This window comes from Saccopteryx leptura, chromosome 4 (assembly GCF_036850995.1).
Source record: "Saccopteryx leptura isolate mSacLep1 chromosome 4, mSacLep1_pri_phased_curated, whole genome shotgun sequence".
Taxonomy (NCBI): domain Eukaryota; kingdom Metazoa; phylum Chordata; class Mammalia; order Chiroptera; family Emballonuridae; genus Saccopteryx; species Saccopteryx leptura.
In genome coordinates this window covers 57796160-57822420 of record NC_089506.1, presented here as the reverse complement: position 1 = coordinate 57822420, position 26261 = coordinate 57796160, and the positions used below count along the sequence as shown (strand labels likewise).

At 37.3% G+C, this 26261-nt stretch overlaps 1 protein-coding gene across 1 annotated transcript in view; it reads left to right on the top strand.

The window, feature by feature from the left end:
* GPC5 (glypican 5) overlaps positions 1-26261 on the top strand; it is a 1847257-nt gene that overhangs the window by 470360 nt on the left and 1350636 nt on the right. The window lies entirely within an intron of this gene.

Genomic DNA, 26261 nt, shown 5'->3' with positions numbered 1-26261 from the left:
TTTTGTTTTGGGGGAAGTTCCATAATGACAGTTGGAGGCCACCAAAACTGGCCACTGATTCTTTTTCTTCAATGAACTTTTCATCTTGTGGCCTTGCAGACCTAATCCAGGTCACAATCATCAGGGAGGACTCTGACTCTTAGTGGCTCCTTGGTTTGTGTCTGGCTGACTTTGAATGTGTGGGGAAGGGTGAGAGGCAGTATGATAGGCCTTGGGTAAGGTTTCTTCTCACTTCTCTATTTTCACATTTGACAACTAAGGAAGAAATAATAGGAATTTTCAAAGTCTTCACATTTCAAGAATGTTCAGTCTACTATGTGATCTTTTGCTCCATTCCTATTTTTCTTCTCTGACTCTGTCCACAGGGCATTCATGGACCAGAGGGCTGGTAGCTGACATCTAACTCTTCAGCAGCTACTTTTTGAGACAGGTAGAACCTCCAACGTTTAGAAACTGCAGCATGCTTATTTGTGTGTGTGTGTGTGTGTGTGTGTGTGTGTGTGTGTGTGACAGAGATAGTGAGAGGGACAGACAGGGACAGACGAGACAGGAAGGGAGAGAGAAGAGAGATGAGAAGCATCAATTCTTTGTTGCAGCACCTTAGTTGTTCATTGATTGCTTTCTCATATGTGCCTTGACCAGAAGGGCTGGCTCCAGAAGAGTGAGTGACCCCTTGCTCAAGCCAGCAACCTTGGGCTCAAGCCAGCAATGTTGGGCTTCAAGCCAGTGACTGTGGCATTATGTCTATGATTCCACGCTTAAGCCAGAGACACCAAGCTCAAGCTGGTGAGCCTGCATTCCAGTCAGCGACTTCAGGGTCTCAAACCTGGGTCCTCTGTGTTCCAGTCTGACTCTCTATCCATTGTGCCACCACCTGGTAAGGCAGCTTGCCCATTTCTTATTCCATTTTAGCCACTGTTTGTGTTCATTTGAAGAGCAGAATAAGCAGGTGAGGCACTACTGCATTAGTGCTGCAATGGTTTCAAAATTATCCAAGGAAAATGTAAATGGTATTAGAAATAGAAACCTAGGAAAGATGCAAAGGTGTATGGTAGGGTGGGAGAGGGTCAGTATTAAGGTGTGTACTAAACTCTTCAATGACCTTTGAGTTGTTTTTCTCTGTATGATATAGATAGCCTGATTTGAAGAAAATACTTCCTTATTCCATCAACCAACAGTAGATGTTTGATGCTGGGTATCACAGTTAAGTAACTGCATTTCAAGGCAACCTCCAGTTCTGTTTTGTTTTTTCTTAAATTATAGTTTACATTCATTATTATTTTTATTAGTTTCAGACATACAGCACAATGGTTAAGACAATCATACACATTATACAGTGATCCTCCCGATATTTCAAGTACCCACCTGGCACCATACATAGTTATTACAATATTATTGACCTTTACATCCCCATGACTATTTTATAAATACAATTTTGTGCTTTTTGCCTTTTACGGTTTTCACTCAATCCTCCAACCCTCTTCCCTAATGGCAAAGATCAGCACAGATGGACCTAGAGGGGATTAGGCTAAGTGAAATATGGTAAGTTAAGGTGACCTCCAGGTTTTGATCTAAGGACATGAAGCCTTTATTCTCCAACTGGATAGAGAAGGACTCTAACAACGCTGTACATAGTACCAAAAGTTATATAGTTATAACTCCCCTCAATAAAGTAGTATTGAAAATAATTATCCAAAAAATTAAAAGAAGGTAGAATATTACTCTATCCTCTTGATGATTTAATAGTGGAAACCACCTAAGTCATTTCTAAGTATATGTGTGTTATTTTTTCTTTTTTACTTATTATTGTGCTTACTATAAGGGCTATATGATACTCTGTAAAGTTAATGTGCCAATAGTTTTTGTCCTGTTGAATTAAATTATTTTTTATCCAATTGAGAGAACTGCTAAGTTACTGTTTATTTACCTGAAAAATATTAATCTTATCTTTTACATCTAGCATTAGAATAATAATCCAGTGCTCCTTCTTTCAGTGACTGCGATGCCAGTCTCTGGTATTCACCTTTCAAACAGCTTTATTGTGCTGCCCATTCCCTCATTGAATTGAAAAAATTGGATAAATCTTTCACAACTGTTCATTATATGTTAGTGTTAGAGTCATACTTATTCTATTTTTTGAAAATTATACTTTGACTTAAATCATTGAGGGAAAAAGGGCACTAGAAAAATTATTGCTTAAAATGGATAGCTTGTTTTTTTGTAGGAAGTGACAGAAACTCAAATTTATTCAAACTCTCCTAAGGAAGGGATGAATATTACCATATAACTAAAAAGTCAGATGGTGCAGATAACTGAAGATCTGGACTGATCTAATTCCTCATAAATGTTGTCAGGATTCTTCTCTGCTTCTCAGCAAAGCTTTTATTGTGTTGGTTGGTTTCTCAGGCAGGCCTTCACCAGGTGGTCACAAGCTAATAAAACCTCTAGGCTCATCATCTTTCAGTTTAGCAAGTAAACATAATACTTATTTCTCATTACTCAAAATACCCAATGCTCTTGCTCATTTCTGTGGTTTAGTCACCCTCATCATCCTGAAGCATCTACGGACACTCTGGCCACCCCGGAGCCATGAATGGGGTCAGCTGACCTAAATATGTCAACAGAGAGGCAGAAGGGCTGTTTTCAGAGGGTGAATACAAGACAACAACAACAACAAAAACCAGAAAACAAGAAAGAAAAATTAAACAATAAATAAGGACATATACTTTATAATGACAAAGAATGCAACTAATAAAGAGTATTTTTTAGGAATGAGCCAGATATCATCAACAAACATGCAACAATAAATTAAGAGATGAAAACAATAGAAATAAAATGTAATCAAACCCTCAAATTCGTATGTCTGATGTGCAGAAAGACCAATCACTAAAGCATTGCTTACACAGCAAGGAAAAGCTGAGACATAGCCCAACAAAGAAATGGGGACAAAAACCAATCTGCCACCCTGATCTAAGGTACAGGGTGGAGTTTTAGAGGGAACAGTTAGATATGTGGAAGCATTGGTGGGGCAAGTTTTTTTTTTTTTAATTTTAATTTTTTTTTTATTTTAAGAAACAGCAACAGAGAGGGTCAGAGAAAGGGATAGATAGGGACAGACAGACAGACAGGAATGGAGAGAGATGAGAATCATCAATCATCAGTTTTTCATTGCGACACCTTAGTTGTTCATTGATTGCTTTTTCATATGTGCCTTGACCATGGGGCTACAGCAGACCAAGTAACCCCTTGCTCGAGCCAGCAACCTTGGGTCCAAGCTGGTGAGCTTTTTTTTTGCTCAAGCCAGATGAGCCCACACTCAAGCTGGCGACCTTGGGGTCTCGAACCTGGGTCCTCGGCATCCCAGTCCGATGCTTTATCCACTGTGCCACCGCCTGGTCAGGCAAGTGAGGCAAGTTTTAATTGGAGGACATTGGAACTTGGCCATTTGTAGTAAGGGGTTTCAGAACTGGATTTTCCTGGATAACAGACCTTTCTTTTCTGAAAGCATCTTGTGTTCAAGTTCTGGTCATGTCTTAGTCCTTTGATTTTATGAAAAGGACACGACTTTGGTTATAGGGACAGCTGGATTTTTTTCCTCTCTTTAGTACATTTACCTACTCTTCCAAGATGCATGACATGCAGTCTTTGGTCTGTTGTCTTTGAAAAGCAAATCAGTATCTTGTTAGAGATAGGACATAATTGTTTTGAGCTGGTTCTGTAGTTACACATACACAAATTAAAGATAAAATGTAATAGAAATAGAAAATAGAAAAATGTAAAAATTATTATATAATTCCAAGAGCGTGTAAAGCCAGTAGCCACAGCCAAAATCACAGCCACCTGGCCCGTGCAGGTTTAGGTTCACATTTAATTCAGACAGATAGTAAAGAAACAGTAGAGCCAAAAACTGGTGGTCCATTTTCCTTTATTCTAGACTTGCACTCGGCAAGCGAATAAAAACACACAATGGGAAAACACTTCCCTTTCCATTCAGAGCTCCCAAAGCCATTGACTCATCCGAGTTTTCCTACAATCAAAGGCTCCCTCCTCATCAGTCTTATTCACCTCTGTTCTGCATCTCCTTCTCCTGAACAATCTGGCTTCTCCTTTCCCATTCCGCCATTTTGGCTGCCTCGTCCACTTGGCCTCCCTGTCCTGCTACAATATGGGCTCCTCCTCTCTATAAGAATGTGGTCACTCTCTCCTCAAAATGGCCTCCTAGTTCCTCCTTTTAACACTTTTTGGTGGGACTATCCCCTCCTCCAGTACACATTAGCATAACCAAGCCCCTTACCAAGCAAGAAGGGCAATTATCTGTATTACATGAAAGCATCAGTCATCTTTAAAAATAAGAGTAAGAAAAAAATAACTTATCTGCCCAACAAGCAAAATAAAATTACTGAAGGCATTTGCTGTAAAAATCAGAAATAAGACATTTTTGTAAAGTATTACACTCTTTAAGCTATAGTTTACATGTAGGCACTTATTAATACAATTGAACAACACATCAATAAAAAATTTCCTAATGAAAATGGGCAAAAGCTTTAAATAGACATTCTCCAAAAAGCTACACAAATAGCTAATAAATGCATGAAAAGATGTTTTACATTATTAGTCACTAGAAAATATTTTTTATATAATTATTTATGTAAATCAAAACAACAAGACGATGGGATACCACTTCACACCCCCTAGGATGGCTGCAATAAAAACAATTGACAGTAACAAGGCTTTATGAGGCTGTGGAGAAATCTGAACATTCACACATTGCTGGAGAGATTATAAAATGGCGCAGCCATTTGGAAAATAGTTTGGTGGTTCCACCTAAAATTAAATACTGTATGGGGTTACCATATGAACGAGCAATTCGAGAGGAAGAGAATTTAATACAAAAGCAGAAAAGATACACAGATATTCATGGCAGCTTTATTCATAATAAGCCAAAAAGTAGAAATAACCTAAGTGTTCATAAACTAATGGATGGAGAACTAAAATATTTTTAGCTGTACAATAGAATATTATGTGGCAATAAAATGGAAATGAATTACTGATACAATCTATAATATGATTGGACCTTGCAAAAATGTTATGCAGAAAAAGTCATAAAAGACCACCTATATGATTCTGTTCCTGTGAAACAGCCAGAATAGCAAATCCACTGAGACAGAAAGTACATTAGTGGAAATCAAGGTGCTGGGGGCTAAAGGGAAGGTGAAAATTTCTGCTAATGCCTATACGTTTATTTTTGTGAGTGTTAAAAATATTACATGGTACTAAAAATGTTACTAAAATTACATAGTGGTGATGGTTATACATTTCTCTCAACACAGTACAATTTATTGTACCGCACATTTCAAAAGGGTGAATTTGATGGTACATGAATTGTATAACAATAAAGCTGTTATAAAAAGTGATAATGTATAATTTTGAAAATTGACTCATACAAATAGAAAATGAGTGTATTCCAGAGAATAATTTCTATTTATAGATTTGTACCTTTTGGTGCCCTCTGCTTCTTGAGGCTTTGGGAACTCAGACGCACAATGTGTTTTCTCATTGTCATCCAAATGACAGAGTAACAATGTTTTTAGAAGTATTTTATCATCAATGCTGCAAGGTCCTTCAGGGAAAGATTTGCCCCATATATTAAATGTGTTGTTTTTCTTACAGATAGTGAACTTTTACACTTTGAATAACTGCTTTGCTCATTCAAGATATTTTCAGGTCACATAAAAATGAATAGGTAGATAATCTCATTCATTTATTCAAACATTTAATGAATATATATTGAGTGCTTTCAGTGTACCAGGCACTGCTGGACACTGGGTATATACCAAATGGGTACGCAGCTGTCCTATTGGAATTTACAATAGACTAACTCACTTTTCATAATCACTTTAGCATGTCTAGTCTATTTTTTACACAGAAGTCAGAATAATCCTTCCAAATTATAAAATAGATTATGCTTAAAATCCTTCAGTGGCTTTCTGTTGACCTTAGAATAAAAAAAAACCCTTTATATTAACCTTTAGAGCTTTGCACATCTGGCTCTGGCCTTTACTACTCACAGCACTTTTAATAATTCTCGCTCTGGCCATACTGGAGTTCTCTTGAGTCTGTCAGCATACAGTCCTCTCTCTTGGCTCTTGTCAGTTACATTTTTCCAGAAGTAAGCTCTTTTCTCAAATATGTCCTTAAAACTTTTCATAGCTTGGCCTTACCAGGCAGTGGCACAGTGGATAGAGCGTTGGACTGGGATGAGGAGGACCCAGCGTCGAGACTCCGAGGTTGCCAGCTTGAGTGCAGGCTCATCTTGTTTGGGCAAAAAGTTCACCAGCTTGGACCCAAGGTCGCTGGCTTGAGCAACGGGTTACTCGGTCTGCTGAAGGCCTGCAGTCAAGACACATATGAGGAAGCAATCAATGAACAACTAAGGTGTCGCAACACACAACAAAAAACTAATGATTGATGCTTCTCATCTCTCTATTCCTGTCTGTCTATTCCTCTCTCTGACTCTCTCTCTGTCTCTGAAAAAAAAAACAAAAAACTTTTCATAGCCAATTCCAATGCTGCCCTTCATTTTGGTCTCCTTTGAGATACTACTCCCTCTGGGAAGCATTCCCTGTCCTGTAGGAAAGGTTAGCTAACTTTGTCATGTGTACTAGTGATGCCATGCATTTTTCTTTACAGCATTTTGCATAGGTGCAATTATTTAATTATTTGTTTATATTTTATCTTGAATTGTATGTGTCAGAGTGCAGAGACTGTCTGTTGTGTTCATCATAGTATCCTTAGAGTCTAAGTCTTGATGGACATAAGAGCTCTTTGATGAATCTACAGTAAATCCGGCCTTTTGCCTGCATTGCCTGGACTATCAGAAGTGTCTCCTAATTGATTTCTCTTCTCCACCTTTGCCTTATTAAAAGTCTATATGGAAAAATCCAAATTCCTTAGCATGGTGTTGAAGGTCCCTTTAACCATGATACTGTTAGAACTCACTTATCAATATTATTTCCCTTTTCCTGACCTATCCTCTGTTGAATTTATGTTCCAGATTAAAGTACATCACCTATTCCCCTCAATCCCTTGGGGACTTGAATATTTTTCTACTTTGTGCACCTCACCCAAAACCTAAAGCTTGTCTGAGAATTTACTGCATCTTTTTTTATCTGTTTATACCCCCAGTGCATAATAAAGTATCTGGCAAAGTTCGTTGAGCAGAAATGACTTTCTGACTTCACAGTAGAAACTTCTTGATTAATGCATGGAATTAGATTTAATTTCAGGCATTTATAATTCTTCACTGAACCTTCAATTACTAGCATTTCATGTCTCCCATGCGAGCACAGCAAGACAGTTGTGACAATCTGATTCTTTTAATGACTGCACAAAATGCTTCCATTTAAACTTTATGTAGACAAATACTCTGGCATTATTAAGTAGGTCTACATTTATCTTATGCCCAGTCAAAAATCCCACTTATCAAATGAGGTTATTAGAAATAAAGGCAAAACAAAAATAATAAACATTGGAACAAATCTTAGTAGAAGTATAGCTAATTTTCTCTCCTTAGTTTGGGGAATGGCCCTGTACCATGCCTTCCACTTCCCAGTTTTCAGTCCAGAAAGGCAGACATCAGGCATGTGGGCTTTTCCATTTCACATACTTGTTTGGCATTAAGGCCGTAGAGCTGCGCAGGGGCAGGAGGCAGACTGTCACCCTAGAATCCCTTCAGATTCTACAGGCATATTTATGGTTTACAGAATCTGCATGGTTTCTCTAAGGAAGTTTTAAAAATTGTTCTCTGTAGTTCACTGGTGTTCCTTTAAAGAATGTTTCATGATCTTAGGTTTTGGGGAAAACAATATACAGTCTACATCTTCTAGAGAGTATTTCAGGTTATTTCCATGCACAACAGAGTGTCAAAGGCTTTGATAAATCCTGGTATTTTAAAATGTTCATTAGCTATGTTAAGTAGGGCAGTTCCAATATATATTTAACCAAAACCATATTTTTTCGTGGAGAGGTTCTGAATTTTCTGCTAAAAAGGTTTCTCAGAGATATTTCTAATGATTCATTTAGGGCTTTGTCCACAAGTAATTTACCTTTAGGGGAAGTTGAAGGCACTGTAGCCTGGTGCCTGGCCAGGTAGCTGCAAGTTTAGAGAGCTAGACTGTTGACAGCTGCAGTCCTCAGCTAGACCTCAAATCATTGAAGAGTCCGTCTATCTAAAATTTCCCGTGGGCTCACAACCCAGAAACTGAATTCCTGTGAAAATACCATGTGAACTTGACTGAATTGTGTATTTCCCTGGTTTAGCAATGTGAACATAGAATAGAATACCAAGCATTCTCTTGACCTTCTATAAGTGTCTGTGTCTATAGAGAAAGAGCAAATATATTTGAGACAAATATCTGCCTGTATGTTATTTTTCCAGCTTTCCACTAATCATTTTTATTCAGTTCTTTACCTATATAAACTGAGAGTTATAGTATTCATAAAGACATTAGGATGAATTCTTTAATGCAAAATACACCAAAAGCAATGTAAAACTTCCTGTTTAAAAATAAATATTATTTGGAAAGATTGATGTTCCCTCACTAACTTAGATGAAGATAAGAACCCTTCATATGGCCCTGGCTGGTTGGCTCAGCAGTAGAGCGTCGACCTGGTGTGCAGGAGTCCTGGGTTCGATTCCGGCCAGGGCACACAGGAGAAGTGCCCATCTGCTTCTCCACCCCTCCCCCTCTCCTTCCTCTTTGTCTCTCTCTTCCCCTCCTGCAGCCAAGGCTCCATTGGAGCAAAGTTGTCCCGGGCGCTGAGGATGGCTTTATGGCCTCTGCCTCAGGTGCTAGAATGGCTCTGGTTGCAACAGAGCAATGCCCCAGATGGGCAGAGCATCGCCCCCTGGTGGGCATGCCGGGTGGATCCTGATCGGGCACATGCGGGACTCTGTCTAACTACCTCCCCATTTCCAGCTTCAGAAAAATACAAAAAAAAAAAAAAAAAAAGAACCCTTCATATCATAAATATATACAAGTGTGTAATACTTAATATTCAGAATATAATATTTTAATTAGTAATTGATCAACAATATAATCTATGCAATTGAAATGCACATCATGCCTGACCAGGTGGTGGCACAGTGGATAGAGTGTCAGACTGGGTCACAGAGAACCCAGGTTCAAAATCCAGAGGTTACTGGCTTGAGTGCGGGCTCATTCAATGTAAATGTGGGCTGACCAGCTTAAGCGTGGGGTCACTGTCTTGAGTGTGGGCTCATAGACATGACTCCATGGTTGCTGGCTTGAGCCCACAGGTCACTGGCTTGTAGCTCGAGGTCGCTAGCTTGAGCCCAAGGTCACCAGCTTGAGCAAGTGGTCACTTGCTCTGCTGTAGCCTCCCAGTCAAGGCACATATGAGAAAGCAATCAAGGAACAACTAAGGTGCCACAATGAAGAATTGATACTTTTCATCTCTCTTTTTTTCTGTCTGTATGGCCCTATCTGTCGCTCTGTCTCTCTGTCTCTGTCACAAAAAAAAGAGAAAAAAAGAAAAAGAAAAAGAGAAATGTACATCACTGTCATAAGTATCCTTTATAGAAGGTCCTTATTTTCACACAGGTGTATACAGAAATCCCACTGATATGTTCCATCCCAGAAGATAATACATATATTCCTCCACTCCACTGTCTGGCCTTCTCTGACTTTGCTGGTACCTTTTTCTACACTGACCATCATCACTCTGACCTTAGAACAAAAAGATATCACTATGTTTCCTACCGAACAAATCTTATCCTGTTCAGAGACAACAAAGGACACTCCTACTTTTAACTTACTTTACTAACCTGCCATCTATGAAGTATTAAGATTGATGAAAAAAAAAAAGAGACCAAATTAAAATTAATAGATGAAAAATACAAATAAAAATGTATGTATGTGTTCATTTTTAGTTTACAGCATGAGGAGTTTTTTTAAAATAAAACAATTAAAAGTAGTTTCTGAAAAACTTAAAATAGGTTTAAAAAAACATTACCCCCCGTTAAAATTGTTTCTTTAATGCCTGGATAGTCAGATGTGGCCAGGTGATGATCACACCTGTATCTTCTTTTCAGTTTCCCCCCTTTTTTTTTTTTTTTTCATTTTTCTGAAGCTGGAAACGGGGAGAGACAGTCAGACAGACTCCCGCATGCGCCCGACCGGGATCCACCCGGCACGCCCACCATGGGGCGACGCTCTGCCCACCAGGGGGCGATGCTCTGCCCATCCTGGGCGTCGCCATATTGCGACCAGAGCCACTCTAGCGCCTGGGGCAGAGGCCACAGAGCCATCCCCAGCACCCGGGCCATCTTTGCTCCAATGGAGCCTTGGCTGCGGGAGGGGAAGAGAGAGACAGAGAGGAAAGTGCGGCGGAGGGGTGGAGAAGCAAATGGGCGCTTCTCCTGTGTGCCCTGGCCAGGAATTGAACCCGGGTCCTCCGCACGCTAGGCCGACGCTCTACCGCTGAGCCAACCGGCCAGGGCCAGTTTTCCCCCTTTTTACCACTTTTCACAGTATTCAGTAAAAAATGAATATAAACAGTAATGTATTTTCCCCCTTCCTTTACTTTCATATTTTCCACCTTTGATTATTTCAGGTTTTTGTGACAAGAAATGGTTTATTCCTAAAGTCACATTGGGGACCCTTGTGACATCAGCCTTCAAGAAAGTGAATTCTCAGATTACCACTTTACTTGTAAATACCCAAGACAATCTTTGACCAACAGTCAGATACCTACAGTTTCTACTTGACATACTCTTTCAGAATGTCACAAAACTCTTTGAAACCCACATATCTAGAACTGAACTTACTATCTTGTCTTCCAAACCTGGTTACTCTTTGGTATCTTGTAGCTTAGTATATCCACCTAAAATCTGAGAAACCATCCTTAACGTTTTCTTTACTTCTCACCAAATTTCCAGTCCTGATTTCTATTGATTTCATATCAAAAATATATCTCTAATATATTTGGGTCTTTCCTTTATATTACCAGCTGTTATCTTGTTTGGATGATTGCAGGTTGATGTGCCCTAATTATTCTAATCTCATTCAGTCTCCCCATATTTCACATCTGTCTCATCTCATTGATGAGGTCACTAGAGTAACATTTGGAAAACGCAGTTATAACCTCATCTTCTCAGGATAGAATGCCCTTTAATGGTAGACTTGACAAACCTTTTATATGACCATCAAGACCCTGTATGTGTGACTTCCATACATCTGTCAATTCTGTTCTCTCACCAGCAACTATACCCTCTGTTCTCAGCTACTCTTGAGATCCTTTACAGATTTTGACATAATATTCTAATTTTTTGAGACTATTGTATCAAAATAAAATCACTAGTACTATTCAAAAGCAAGGTACAAAGATGTTTGTATTTGCAGCAATATTCTAACCACAGCACTGGAAATAAATAAATATCCAATAATAGGAGAATGTTGAATAAATTAGGATACAACCATGCTACAGAGTATTATGCAAGCATCACAGATAATGAATTTAAACTGTATCAATATGTAAAGGTTTTTTATGTGAAATTATGTGGGTTGATAAAATGAAATGAATAGAAGCACATGAAGCATAATCATATTTTATAAAGTATTTGATGCTTACATAGACTACCTTTATGTTTTTAAATATATATGTGTGTATATGAATGTGTTTTTGTGAAAACTACATAGAAAAGGATGCTTAATGGTTTGCTGTAATTGATTATTTGGGAAGGAAAAAATGAAAATAGTGCTATAGGGAAAGTGGGAGTTAGAAAAGTAAGCAAAATAATAGAAAAAATCTATTGCATTTCATAGAACTTAGCATTATGGTGTGACCCATTTATGACATATTCTATGAGTATGTGTGTGTGTGTGTCTATATTTCTGTGTACATTTACATAAGTGAGAAAACATAAAACATAACATTTGTATGTAGCTATTGACTTCTGGGTTTGTTTATAAAATAAGTAACATTTTAGCGACAAAAGAAAGTTTTCCAAAAATGTATACAATATATTCTCATAAAAATTCCAGACAGAAAAAGAATGAAGTATGTGTACATGTGTGTCTGCTGGTACATGTTTGTAAAATTGAGGAAAATGTCATTGAAGGTTAGGTCTCATCAATTTGCTTTCCCTTCCTGGTGGAATTTACCATTCAGAATGGGTTATGTATCCTTCCAGACCTTTAAAATTCATTTATACTCATAAATGAAGGTAAGAGTAGAAATATGTGGTATTTTTAATTTAAATACTGTAAATGATACCTTACTTTACCAATTTTTCAAATTGTTTTCACTCATAATATATCTTACTATTTTCCTTTTAATAATTACTGTCTGTAAAGCCAGTAGCCATGGCCACCATCACAGCCACCTGGCCTGTGCAGGTTCACATTTGATTCGGCCAGATAGTAATCAACAACGGAGCCAAGAACTGGTGGGCCATTACCTTTTAATTCTAGCTTGCACCCAGCAGGCAAGAAATACACACAGTGGGAAAACACTTCTGTAAAGCCAGAGGCCAAGGCCGGAGCCACCATCACAGCAGCCTCCTGGCCCATGCAGGTTCGCATTGGATTCGGACAGTCGGTAAAGAAACAACGGAGCCACAAACTGGTGGGCCATAGTCTTTAATCCTAGCTTGCACCTGGCGGGCAAGTAAAAACATACACTAGGCTCCAAAACCCACTCACATTCAGTGCTCACAAAGCTACTGACTTATCCGAGTTTCCTAGAATCAAAGGTTTCTAGCTCACCAGCCTTATTCTCCTCTGTTCCCCATCTCTTTCCTTCTCCAGCTCCAAACTGCACAAACTGGCCTCTCACTCAATACTCCGCCATCTTGGCTGCTTCTCCTGGCCTCCTCCACGTGGCCTTTCTCTGCTCTCCTCTCTCCTCTAATATCAGGAACCGAGAGAGCAAGCTCCCGCTCCGTCCCCATTTTATATTGTAGCTTCACAACCTCTAATCCAATATACAAAATAGGGAAGTCTCTAATACAAAGTCACTTCTCTAAGGCATGATTGGATTGTATCACCCCACATCAAAAAGGGTGGTAAAGGCTTAATCCCAAAACCAAGCCCCAGGCTACAAGGATTCTCAACACACATTAATATCACCTGGGCGATGGCCTCCATCTTTAACAAAGTGAGCATAATACATTTTATCTGCCCAACAACTTCCCTTTCCATTCAGGGCTCCCAAAGTCACTGACTTATCCAAGTTTCCTAGAATCAAAGGTTTCTACCTCACCAGCCTTATTCACCTCTGTTTCCCATCTCATTCTCTCCGCACAAACTCTGTACAAACTGGCTTCTCCTTCAGCATTCCACCATCTTGGCTGCTTCTCCTCTCCTCCACGTGGCTTTTCTCTGCTTTCCTTTCTAATGCTAATCTTAGGACCAAGCTCCCAGTCTGCCCCATTTTATAGTGTAGAAATCAAAACCTTTAATCCAATATACAAATAAGGAAGTCTCTGATACAAAGTCACTTATCTGAGGCATAATTGGGATTCCTCAGAAGAATGCACCACCCCCTATCATGCAACAATCAAAGGTGTGGGCAAAAGCTTAGTTTTAAAACTAAGCCTTAGGCTATAATAACTTTGCCAGCTTACAGCCTGTCCCCCACATCCAATGCAACCTATAAGCAAGCAAACATATATATCATATTTACAAACTTATTTGACCAACACCATCTGTCTGAATCAAATGCAAACCTGCAAGGGCCAGGCGGCTGTGTTGGTGGCCGTGGCTACTGGCTTTACAGTATCATCTTGGGTTTAGGAAGAGGTAAGCTTTCCTGTAACCAATCTCTTTCCTGGCTTTTCCCAGGCTTGTGCTGGGCCTTCTTCCCCTATCCAGTCCTTCTCCTGGATTTTCTGAGACTCCATACCCTTATCCTATCTAATCCTTTTCCTAGATTAGACTCCTCCCTTTATGGTGCCATTTTAGCTCCCACTGTGCATGCCTCATAGTAGAAGGACCTCCTCTTGCTTCATCTTGGCTCCTACTGCACATACCTCAGCAGAAGAATTTACTGTTTTCTTCCCTTGCTTCCCTCCAGTCCAGGATAATGGGACCCATTGCTTGGAGGATTGGAGGGATGTTAATCCCCTTGGTGGGGCAATGCAGCTATGCCCTGGAGTGTCTGGAAGCTATAGCTGCCTAGTTAATCTGACTTAATTAGATGTATGGCTCCATTTGCTCCTTTTCTTTTTCAACAACTAACTAGCTGCCTTTGCTATCACTTATCTGACCCCATCTTTCACTTCTGCTTTCCCAGACTCCTCACTAGTACTTGCACCATCTGAAATCTGCAGTTCATATATCTCATGGTTGTCATTTTCTACCGTTCCAACCCACTTACTCTTGTTGTTCTAATCCAAAAATTATTTTATCTCATGGAAATATTCAACACATTGACTCTCCTTTCTTGTATAAATATATTTTCCCCTTATTTCTTTCCTTTCCAGGGTCAAGCTTCTACAAAGCATGTGAACATAATTATCATTAGCCATGGGTAATGGCAGAAGTAAAGGCATTCCAAGTTCAGATTATTTGTTTAAATGACATATCTCCATGATGGCACTCACATACTTTGAAAAATGTCTCACTTGTTTTAGAATAGGACTCCCTTGGATCAAATGATCTGAAACAGGATTTCTCCCATTAAACACACAATCACACTGTAATAGCTACTGTCATAAAACAAAACAAAACAATACTTACTTGACTCCATGCCTTCTCTAGGCTCTGCCCCATAAATTTGCTTTTTTTTTTTTTTACTGGAGAACTGTGAACGATTTTGTATTTCCAGTCTTTGCTTTCTTATGTCTTTGTATCTCATGTACTCTCACCAATCACTATGTTTTTTCCCACACTTCTCCATAGAAACTGTACTTTCACAAGTCTTATTTCTCATAAGATAATTTTTATCCTTATTTTACATGACTGTCAGTCACTTTGGAGATATTTAATTATATCCTCTTTTTAAAAAACACTCTTTTTATTTAAATTTTTAGATAGTTCATACTCATGGGATTCCTCTTTCTTCTCAGGAAACTTCTTAGAATCTTTTCAACCTCTCTTTTTCTGCACTTGTACATGTTGGCATGTCCAAGTATCAGTCTTCAGTGCTCTCCTCCAGTTACACTCATTCCAAGGACATGCTTTTGACAACCACATTTATGTATCTTGCCTGACCTCACCCTTGCGTTTTCAGGTTATATAACTTAGAGCCATTAGATGGCTCCTCTTGGATGGATAATAGTCATAGAAAACCAAACATTTCCAAAAAGACTTTTATACTTCTCCCCAAGTCCACTCTTCTCTGTCTCATATAATGACACTTCTACTATTTACCCAGAGCATAATGGTACCAGAAGTCGTTCTTGAATCCACTGGTTCTTTCACTTGTTAGCTTTAATCTATCCTCAAGAACTGCATATTCCACCACATTACTCTGTCAGTTATCTGTTTTTAACTAAATAACATTCTTCAAGACATGAAGTAATCTATTCAGTGTTATATTTTTAGTTTCCCCTGACAGAATGTAAATATGTTGAGAGTTGTTTTATTGCTGTATTCCCATATCTTACAATCAAGTCCTTCAAATAACAGGTGCTCAGTATATTGACTAACATTGCAGTCTGTGGTTAAACAAGGACTAAAGCATATTTTGACTTTTAAGGAAACTTTCTGAACTAGTGTGTCCCTATAATTGGAAATGAGGAGGATGAAAGGGAAGGAAAAGTAAAAGGGTAGAAGAAAGGAGGGAGGAAGGGAGGAAAAGAAGGAAGGATGTAGTGAAAGAAAGAGGGAGGGTAGGAAGGAGGGAGGGAAAGAGAAAAAGAAAGAGGAGAAATCATTGATTACCTTGGTCAATTTTCATCTCTTCCTATTCCTAACTACAAGTCAACTCAGAAAAAAATTAGTCCACAATTTTGGGATGCTTTTCCTTTTTTCATTTGATCATATTGGGACTGCAACACCAGTCTAGTTGTTTTACATTAAAAAAACAAACTGCATTTTTATAAAGATTTTATGTATCTAAACAATTTTTACTTCAGCTTTCAGGTTAGATTTTTCTCTAAATAAGAGTTCTGAACTAAATGATTTTAAATGGACCCATATTAAATTTACTTAATGATTATGAATAAGATTGAAATGCAGAAGCTCCTTCTGGTAATTTAATTTGCAGCTGTGCAAAAATAGCAATGCAGAATCAAGCTCTTGCTCACAGTGGGCCAAATACAAGTTTGTGGAAATATTGTCCTGCTTCTCCCTGTTCTCCTTTCCTCCTCTCCTCTTCCTTTTTCTAATTGTAAATATGAAAAGATTAAGAGCGGTCAACTTTATGAAGATAGCTACAGAAACCCCTATGGAGAGGCAACTTCTGAAAAATTAAAAGGAAAGGAAGAGAGAAGCCAGCCTCCCAAGGCCAGACTTTCTGTGGCTCCAAAACACTTTTTAAAAACAGTCTTATTTACTCTTTGCTAACTACAGAGTAAACATATCTCTAGCCATTGCAAAGTGGAGACAGTAGGTCTTTTCTCCCTTATTCAACCTTAACATTTTTCTTTTCTTTTTTCCCCTCAGGAACTGGGCATCTTATATAAATATAGAAATCTCCTATGGATAACTTATTTTAAAGGCAGTGCTTCACAGAGCCTTAATAATTTATAACTTACTATAAATATTCCTTGTTGCAACACAAGAATGTATGAGTGTTTTAAAAGTGCTGTTATGATTATAACTTATATTTTTCCCATAACTGGCTTATGGAATTATTTGTACCTTGAATTTCTAAGCAGCATGTATATTATTTGGATGGTGGTTTTTCCATAATTTTATGATGTGATAGTCTGAAATCACATTTTTTTCATTCCCCTTAATACAAACTTAGCAAAAGCTTTTTTATAATACTATACTATCACTAAACCAGAATTCTAGTCATTATGACATTAATTTTTCTCATTAAAAGGAACTTTGGATGGGAAAACATCTGGCATACTAATGGAAATTTTTAGGAAAATAGAATATATTTTATAATGGCTCCTTAGAGTTCAGTTTTGCTGAATTTCATCTCTGATCATATAATTTTATTGTATTATTACTTTTGTTCAATTAATATTGTTTAATTATTGTTTGTTTCATTCACTGGTTTAAAAGTTTATTAATGAATGTTTTTTTATAATTTCATTGATGTATATATTGTATTATATTAAAAAATATACTAAGATCATGTTTTAGGTGAAATCTACCTGATTCAGAAGTTGAGTTCATATTATAATATAGGAGTACAACATACTATGTATCTATAGGATCAAAAGGTATATCTTTTTTTAATCAAAGCAATAAAATATAAGAAAATTAATGGTTTTGATAATAAAAAAGGAATTAAACAGGATTTTTATAATGTTTTTATGAGTTTTATATATCTGCTTTCTTCTTTTTTTAATTGCATGTAACTATAGGCATTCATGTACCAAAGTAAAATTAAGCTACAAATAAGACTATTTATGATGTTAACAACAAGCCTGATCTGGGCACTGTATTAGTCAGGGTTCTCCAGAGAAACAGAACTAATAAAAGATATATCATGGATATATCTATAGTAATATCAGTATATAAAGATATTTATTATGAGGAATTGGTTCACATAATTATAGACCTGAACAGTCCCACAATCTGTTCTCTGCAAGCTGGAGACTCAGAAAGCAAGCAGTGTAATTCAGTGTGGATCTGAAGGTCTGAGAACTATGGCTGCTTATGGTATGAATTTCAGTCTCTACAGGAAGGGAGACAGATGAGAAGCATCAACTCATAGCTCTGGCACTTTTAGTTGTTCATTGATTGCTTCTCATACATGCCCTGATGGATGAGGCTCCAGCCATGCCAGTGACCCCTTGCTCAAACCAGCAACCTTGGGCTTCAAGCCAGCGACTTTTGGGCTCAAGACAGTGACCATGGGATCATGCCTATGACTTCACACTCAAGCTGGCAAACCTGTGCTCAAGCTGGTGTATCTGTGCTCATGCCGGCAACCTCGGGGTTTTGAACCTGGGTCCTCAATATCCCAGGTTGATGTGCTATCCAATACACAACCACTTGTCAGGCTGAATCTCAGTCTTGAGAGCAGGAGAAGATGAGATACCATGTCCCAGGTCAAGCTGTATGGTTAAGGGAAATAGAATTTCTCTTTCCTTCAACTTTTGTTCTGTTCAGACTCTCAGTAAAGGAGATGATGCCTGTTTACATTGGGAAAGTCTGTCTACTAAGTCCAGTGATTCAAATGCTAATCTGATCTGAAGTCACCTTCACAGACACATGAAGAAATAATATTTAATCTGGGTGCCTTGAAGTCACTCTGGTGATGCATAAAATTAGTCATTACATAGATTCAATATGCAGTTATAATATCATTAAAACCAATATTTATCAGTTGTCCCCCAGGTGAAATCACTGAAGATATTAAAATTTGATAACAACTTTTAAAGGGTATTTATAATACCAAAATATCATTTATTCTCTAAATATTTTAGTAAGCAATTTCATGGATCTATGTGAATAAGAAAGGTTTTAATTTGAACCATGAATTTCAGGTGCAACTACAAATTAGTACAATTTTTGTATTGAAAATCTAATATTTTGAAGACAATATTGAGGATTCATAAATTCAAGAATATGTAACATAGTTAATTGTAATACATAATGAAATCTGATACAACTTTGCTTTTTTAATTCTGTTAATCAGGTATATTTGATAAAATTCAATTATTTTGTAGTGATAGTTTATGGCTGAGGAATACCAAGTATTATATTTTACAATGTTATCTGGATTTTGAAGAAGAAAGAAAAATCTTTCATTGCTAATTTGTGAAATTAGAACTTGGAGTGTGTGTATCATGGGAGGAGCTCTTTCCATAAATCACTTACTCTGGTTTTTCTCCTAAAACCAAGTCAGAAATTAGATTGTCTAGTATCCCTATAATTCTTTTATCCCCACCTCTATTACTTCCCTGGAATCTTGAATGAAATAACTTCCCCTGTTTTCTCTCATCCACTTCCACATACACAGGGACAATGGGATTCTATTATCTATATATCTAGATCATTTTCAATTCAAATTATTCTATTCCTGCAGGACACTTAGGAACCAGGCCTTACATAATGTGAATCTCTCACAATAAATATGAATATATAAATAGTAAGACCACTGAGAAGCCTAAAAAAGAGAGTATTGATTCAGAAGTAAATAGACTCTTCCACTGACTAGATGCCATCTTAGCAAAGATATTTTTCTGCTTTGGTCTTCAAAGATCTTTTATATAACTTTCAGCTGAATGGGTCTAAAATTTGTCCTCCCTCCCTCCCTTCCTTCTTTCCTTTCTCTTTATTCCTTTCTTCTCTTCTTCCTTCTTTTTAGTTTGTCTTCTTTTTACACCTTTCTAATTTGTGTTTTATCTGAGTTATTTTCCTCCTGCTTCTGAAAGATTTTCTTTTTGATCTTTTAATTTTTATTCATTCTCTAATTTCCTCCATTTTCAGAGCTTTAACTATTGGTTTAATGCAGGTGATTCTAATTGTTAACTTTCTTTATGTCTCCAGTTTATTATTGAGAATTACCTTTTTGAGGTCTCTTCAAATCAAAGTTCAAAGTCTCCAATCCATTATTTAGAATTACCTTTTTGAGGTCTCTTCAAATCAAAGTTCTAAGTGAGATGTACGAAACAGATAAACCAAAGCAGTAAACTCATTCTACCTTCTGTCTTCCACACATTGGTTGTTGGGTCTTTAGTCACCCTGGTTACTAGATCTAAAACTGCTAACAGCTTTAATTCTCTTTCTTATCTCTTACAGTAAATCAACCCGTAGCCATATTCCATTTATTCCACTACTAAAAGAGCTTTCCTTTTCTCCTTTCTTTGTGATTTCATGGGTTCTTTTTGAGTTTATTCTAATATTCTCTTGTTTTACCCATGAGAAATATCTCTTTGTCTACTGGGTCTTCTAAAACAAGGTTCTGATAATATCATTCCTGTGCTTTCTAATCATGAATTAATATATTATATAGTTTGAAAAATGTAATGTAAACTTCATGAACCTAACACTTAAGCATCCCTCTCCCTATGATTTGGTCCAACATATTTTCTTAAGTTCTCATTGAAATAAAGCTAAGATCATGAATTTCATCTGTGTCTGGGGAAGTTAGTCTTCTGATCTGTGGTTACAGATTTTACCCCAACACCAACCAGCTCTTTTGCAAATTATTTCTGAGAACTATAGGGAACTGGGCAAGAGAAGGTAAATAAATTCATTTGTTGTTATAACTGGAAAAAACTGCCAATAGTATGTTTTCTCCAGATAGTTTAAAAATAGTTTTTTTTTTAACTTTTTTTAAGTACCTTATTAATTTTTCAGAGAGAGAGAGGGAAAGAGGAAGAGAGAGCGAGAGAGAGAAGAGGGAGGAGCAGGAAGCATCAACTCCCATATGTGCCTTGACTAGGCAAACCCAGGGTTTCAAACCGGCGACCTCAGCGTTCCAGGTCGACGCTTTATCCACTGCGCCACCACAGGTCAGGCAGTTTAAAAATAGTTTAATGGAGCATAGCACATTTAAGCAAAAACTTACCCTGTTCCTTATTTTTACCTAGTAGTAGTAGTAGTGGTGGTAGTAGCAGTATTTTCCTCAAGCATACTTGCAGGAATTAATTACAAACTGCTTATGTAATTTCTTTTAATTACCTTTTATTTTGACACCAAGCATCCTACTGTGGTCTGCAGAAAAACAATCTACATACACAGTGATGAAGAGACCACCTTTGCCTCATCCTCTGCACCAGATTGCTTAATAAACACTCAATACCTCCACAGGCCCTGGCCAGATTGCCTTGTTTTTTAGAGCATCGTCCCAAAGCACAGAGGTTGCCAGTTCCACCCGAATCAGGGCACATACAGGAACAGATTGATGTTCCTGTTTCTTCCTCTCTCCCTTTCTTTCTCTAAAATAAATAAAATAAACAATAAAAAGCTCCACATGTAATGCTTTTCCATAGTCTTAAACTATTTAAAAAATTTTTCAAACTATTAGTCTTAAATTTTTCTTTTTATTTTTTTGTTACTAATAAATATTTAAAAAGACTATTGCAAAAGAAATGGAGGCCGTGCTTATGAGAGTCCAGTGAAAATAGACAAACGTTGTTCTTTACAAAGCCTTTTTGAGATTATTAACTAAAATCTTTTCAATATTTGAAGATTTGAAAAAGAACATTTGAACAGACACACAGAGGTTCTAAGAGAAGTTTATACTTTTGGATGCTAAGTGACAAGAAGTTGTTGAAACAAATACAAGATCAGAGTTAGGAGCAACTGAGTTATTTCAAGGTGAGATGGCAAGCTAAAAATCAGTGGGAAGCCAGAGATGAACTTACAGCAGGAGGAGGTAAGCATCAGTGAAGAAAACAGGTTTTTTTCTAACCACTTCAGACTGATTGCAGGGGAGGACAGTTGAGACAAGGGAGAAGAAAAAGGCGGAAATTGCAATATAAGTCAAAGATGAAAAATTGTCAAAGTGTGAGGATTTTATCAATGGCAAGAAGGTGCTAGTTATTGAAATGTTCCACCCAAATCGGCTCACCTCAGGGGAGCTAAGGTGCAAGGCTAATGTGCTGGTAACAGATGGCTTTCCATTCCCTTTCAGGGAAGTGTGAGGTAGAGCTCCCTGATAGCAAGTCAACAATATTAGGGCTTTGATATTTATTTGTATTTATGGGCATCTTCCCTATAGGCTTGTGCTTTTGGATATACTAAAATATAACATAACTTTATGGCTTGTACATTTTCTTTTGTATTTGTAAAAAAAGTTACAAAGATGATAATGGGAATAAAGATCTAGTGAGGCAGGTTTTTTCAGCTCTCCATCTGCATTCCTGGGACCCTTGTTTGTTTAATAGCAGGTATGATCCTAGGTCCAGCATGGGAGGGATAGAGCGAGATAAGATTATCCTTAACTCACAACTGCAAAGTGGTTTTGTTCTCTCAGATGTCAAGGATAAGAAAACTTGGATTCGAAGAAGTTCCATAACTTGTCTAGAGTCCATGGCTAGTCCCATTAGATCATGATTGCTGTGTTTCCTTTTTACTCTTATTTTATTTTCAAAGATGTTGTAGCTTTGCTAAACAATCTTACTCTTGACATTTTTACCATCAACTTATCTTCCTTTAGTTCTGGTTACTAGATCTTGTTGATAATGATAATACTTTTCTCCTTTTAAAATGAATATTTTAGCCTCTTGTTAATATATTTACAGTCTGTTATCACAGTTTTTCAGCTTCAGTGATTGGAAATTCACTTTGAGTCTTTTAACACCTTGGCATTATACTTCCCTAACTTCTCACTTTCAAAATTTTCCTAATCCCTGCTGAGTATTTTTTTCAGAATAGACTTTATTTTTTTAGAGCAGTTTCAGGTTCACATCCAAATTGAACTGATGGTACAAAAATTTCCTATCTAGCTGTTGGTCAAATAAGTTTGTAAAATTTGTGTTATTTAATTTTGTTCACTTTTATTAAAAATGGCTGCTGCCCATGTGAAATGGCTAATTACCTTCCTGCTTGGGAAGGGGCTTTGTTATGCTAATGTATACTGGAGGAGGGGTTGTCATACCAAAAATTTTTAAGAAGCAGGAAAAAGGAAAGGAAGGAGGCCACGTTTTTGCAGAGAAGCAGCCAAGATGGCGGGGTGCTGAAGGAGAAGCCAGTTTGTGCAGAGTTTGTGCAGAGAGAAGGAGATGAGGAACCAGAGGGGACTGAGCTGGTGCGGGGCCTTTGATTCTAGGAAAACCAAGAAGTATTCAGTAGCTTTGTGAACACTGAATGAGTGGGTTTTGGTGTCCTGTGTGTTTTTACTCGTCTGCCGGGTGCAAGGCTAGAATAAAGAAATGGCCCACCAGTTTTTGGCTCTGCTGTTTCTCTACCATCTATTCAAATCTAATGGGAACCTGCGTGTGCATGGTGGCATAACCCCGACTGCTGCTCATACACCAGCCTTTGCCCCCACACGTGCATAGCGCTCCCCCATTGTCAGTTTCCTCTGCCACAGTTACGGTTGGTGACCCCACACTGACACATCATTATCACTCACAATCCATAGTTCATTTTTGGTGTCGTACATTCTATGGGTTTGGACAAATGTACAGACATGTATGCACCATTATAGTGTCCTACTGAATAATTTTGATGCCCTACAAATCCTCTGTGTTCTGCTTATTTATTTCTCCCTCCCCCCTCCTCTGGCAACCACTGATCTTTTTACTACCTCCATGGTTTTGCCTTGTTCAGAATGTCATATACTTGATATACAATGTGCAGTCTTTTCAGCTTGGCTTGTATTACTGAATAATAGGTATTAAATTTTTCTTTATGCTTTTATATAGCTTGATAGGTCATTTCTTTTTAGCGCTGGATAATATTCTATTGTCTTCATGTACCACAATTTATTTATTCATTCACCGAATGAAGGACAACTTGGTCGCTTTCTAGTTTTGGTAATTATGAATAAAACTGCGGTAAACATCTGTAAGCTGGTTTTTGTGTGGACATAAATTTTTAATTCCTTTGGCTAAATAGCAAGGCGTGTGATTGCTACATCATAAGGTAAGAGTTTGTTTGCTTGTTTTTGCAAGATAGCCAAACTGTCTCCAAAGTGGCTATATATTTATACAATGTTGCATTCCCACCAGTAACAAATGTGAGTCCTTGTTGCTTCCCATTCTCATCAGTATTTGCTGTTTTCAGTGTTCCGGATTTAGCCCCATTGGTTTCACTTCTTTTCTCTCTGCATGTAATTCATGAATCCTTCTTCTCTTCATGGGCAGTGTCACTATTGTAGTTCAGAATAAAATTTCTTTTCCTGGACTACTGTAGCTGTCTATTAACAATCTAACTGTCCTTAATAGGTCTCTCTCTCTAGTTCAATTTATAAAGAGCTGTAGGATTCATTTGCTAATATCAGCTCTGGTATTTTGCTTTATGATCCAACAGCCAGCAGAGGCTTTTGTCTAAAAATAAAACTTCTTAGCTTGGAATCTAAAGCCTTCCAAGGTCTGACTTCAAACATAATTGCTTTTTATAATCACTTTCCACGTCCCCTTCTTTCCAGACAAACCAAAATTTTATTTGCTTTCTGTGTTAGCTTTGTTTTCTTGCACTTGCTCTGTCTTTCATCATCATTCATTCATTCATTGTTCAGATAACATGATACATCCAGACCATCTCCATACTACTATCTCCTCCTGTGTACCTCTTGTATCTAGCTGCTTCTTCCTTTACCTCTTGCGCCACTGACTTTGGGCCCAGCAATTCTCCAGTGTTTTACTGCCAGAACTTCTTTGGTCTTCCTTTCTGCATATGACTGTCATAAAGATTTTTCTCTTGTGGAAATCTTCAGCTATCGCTTTCCTTCTTGGAACCCATGGCTTGTTCGCCAGTTACTGAAGTAAATTTATTAAGCTTGGTATCCGAGTCATATTATGGCTTTTTAAAAAACTGAGATATAATTGCCATATAGCATTATATTAGTTTCAGGTATACAATATAAAGATTCAATATTTGTATATATTGTAGAATGATCACCACAATAAGTCTAGTCAACAACTGTCATCATACATATCAAGGCATTTTAATGCCTTATATCTTGTATACCACTTTCTTTCATTATGTACTTTATGTTCTATGTGAACATGTTAAGTTGTTGTGTACCTCTCTTTGCTTTTCTCCTCTATCTTGTAATTTCTCTCTGCTTTGTCCACCCTGAGACACTTCTGATTCATCCTTTAACCTGCTGTTTAGAAATGGTCTCCTGAAGCTCTTTCCTGAGCACCCCAAACAGAGTTCATCTATTTTCTGAGGGTTACAGTGTAACTTACTTCCCTGAATTTTTTTGGTTGCTTTTGTCATGTTGTGTTACAGTTGCTATTTTACATGTTTGACTTGCCTATTAGCATGTATAACAGCCACACCTTTTCCATGTGTATTTGTGTCTCTAGCATCTAACAGAATAGAGGTGCAATACATACTTGTACATTTATAACTTGGTTGAATTGAAATAAACATTAACATTCTCAGGTCCAACAACTGTTCCAAGTCTCATCCCAGTGGAGTGGTCATTCCCCCAGCTGTCTTTCCTGATTTCTTTCTTCACCCATCACCCTGAGCTAAAAATGATCCCTCCCTCCTCGAGATGTCCGTAACACCTTGTCTGTCCCACTATTCTGATACACACCACTTGCATTTTGATGTTTGGGTGGAATCCTTTTCTACTTTCCATCTGAACTGCCAGTGCTTTTAGGAGGAAAATTTAGTGTCTTATCTTTTATCTCTTATAATATCTAATGCATGTTCTTTACAAATACTGGAAGCAAAATAAATATAGGTTGTATAACTGAATTGGTGCACATGGTTTTAATGCTCATTGTATGGAAAGTAAAAAATTTAGAACTTTAAGGAACTTTGCAATAATTTAATCACAATTCTTTATTTTACCTATAAAGAAATCAAGTACAAAGTTCTGCCACTGTTTTCAAGATCTCAGCATTTAAGGAGGAAAAATTAGGATAAGAACCAAAGTATCTTAACTTCTAGGAAATGCTTTTATATATTTCCAATTATATTACTCTGCCTCTTTAATTAAATAAGGTTTCAATAAGTCTTTTTAATGCTTTACATCGGTACCGGTCCATGGGCCATTTGGCACCAGTCCACAGAGAAAGAATAAATAACTTACATTATTTCTATTTTATTTATATTTAAGTCTGAACAATGTTTTATTTTTTAAAAATGACCAGATTCCCTCTGTTACATCCATCTATGACTCACTCTTGACGCTTATCTCAGTCACATGATACATTTATCCTTCCCACCCTAAAGGACTGTCCATGAAAATATTTCTGACATTAAACCAGTTCGTGGCCCAAAAAAGGTTAGAGACTACTGCTTTACATGATGATTTGTCCAATTAATGACTTAAGTTTTCAATTATAATTTTATAAATTATACAAAGATCTTTGCTAGATAACTATTATTAAAAAAAACAATGAATTTTTCATTTGGAGAAATGATATTTTGTAAAGAATCATAATAACCCTCATAAAATCAAATCATATTGAGGAATAAGATACAGAACTGTCACAAAATGAGATCTTCATATTAATGTGTTCATTGTTATTT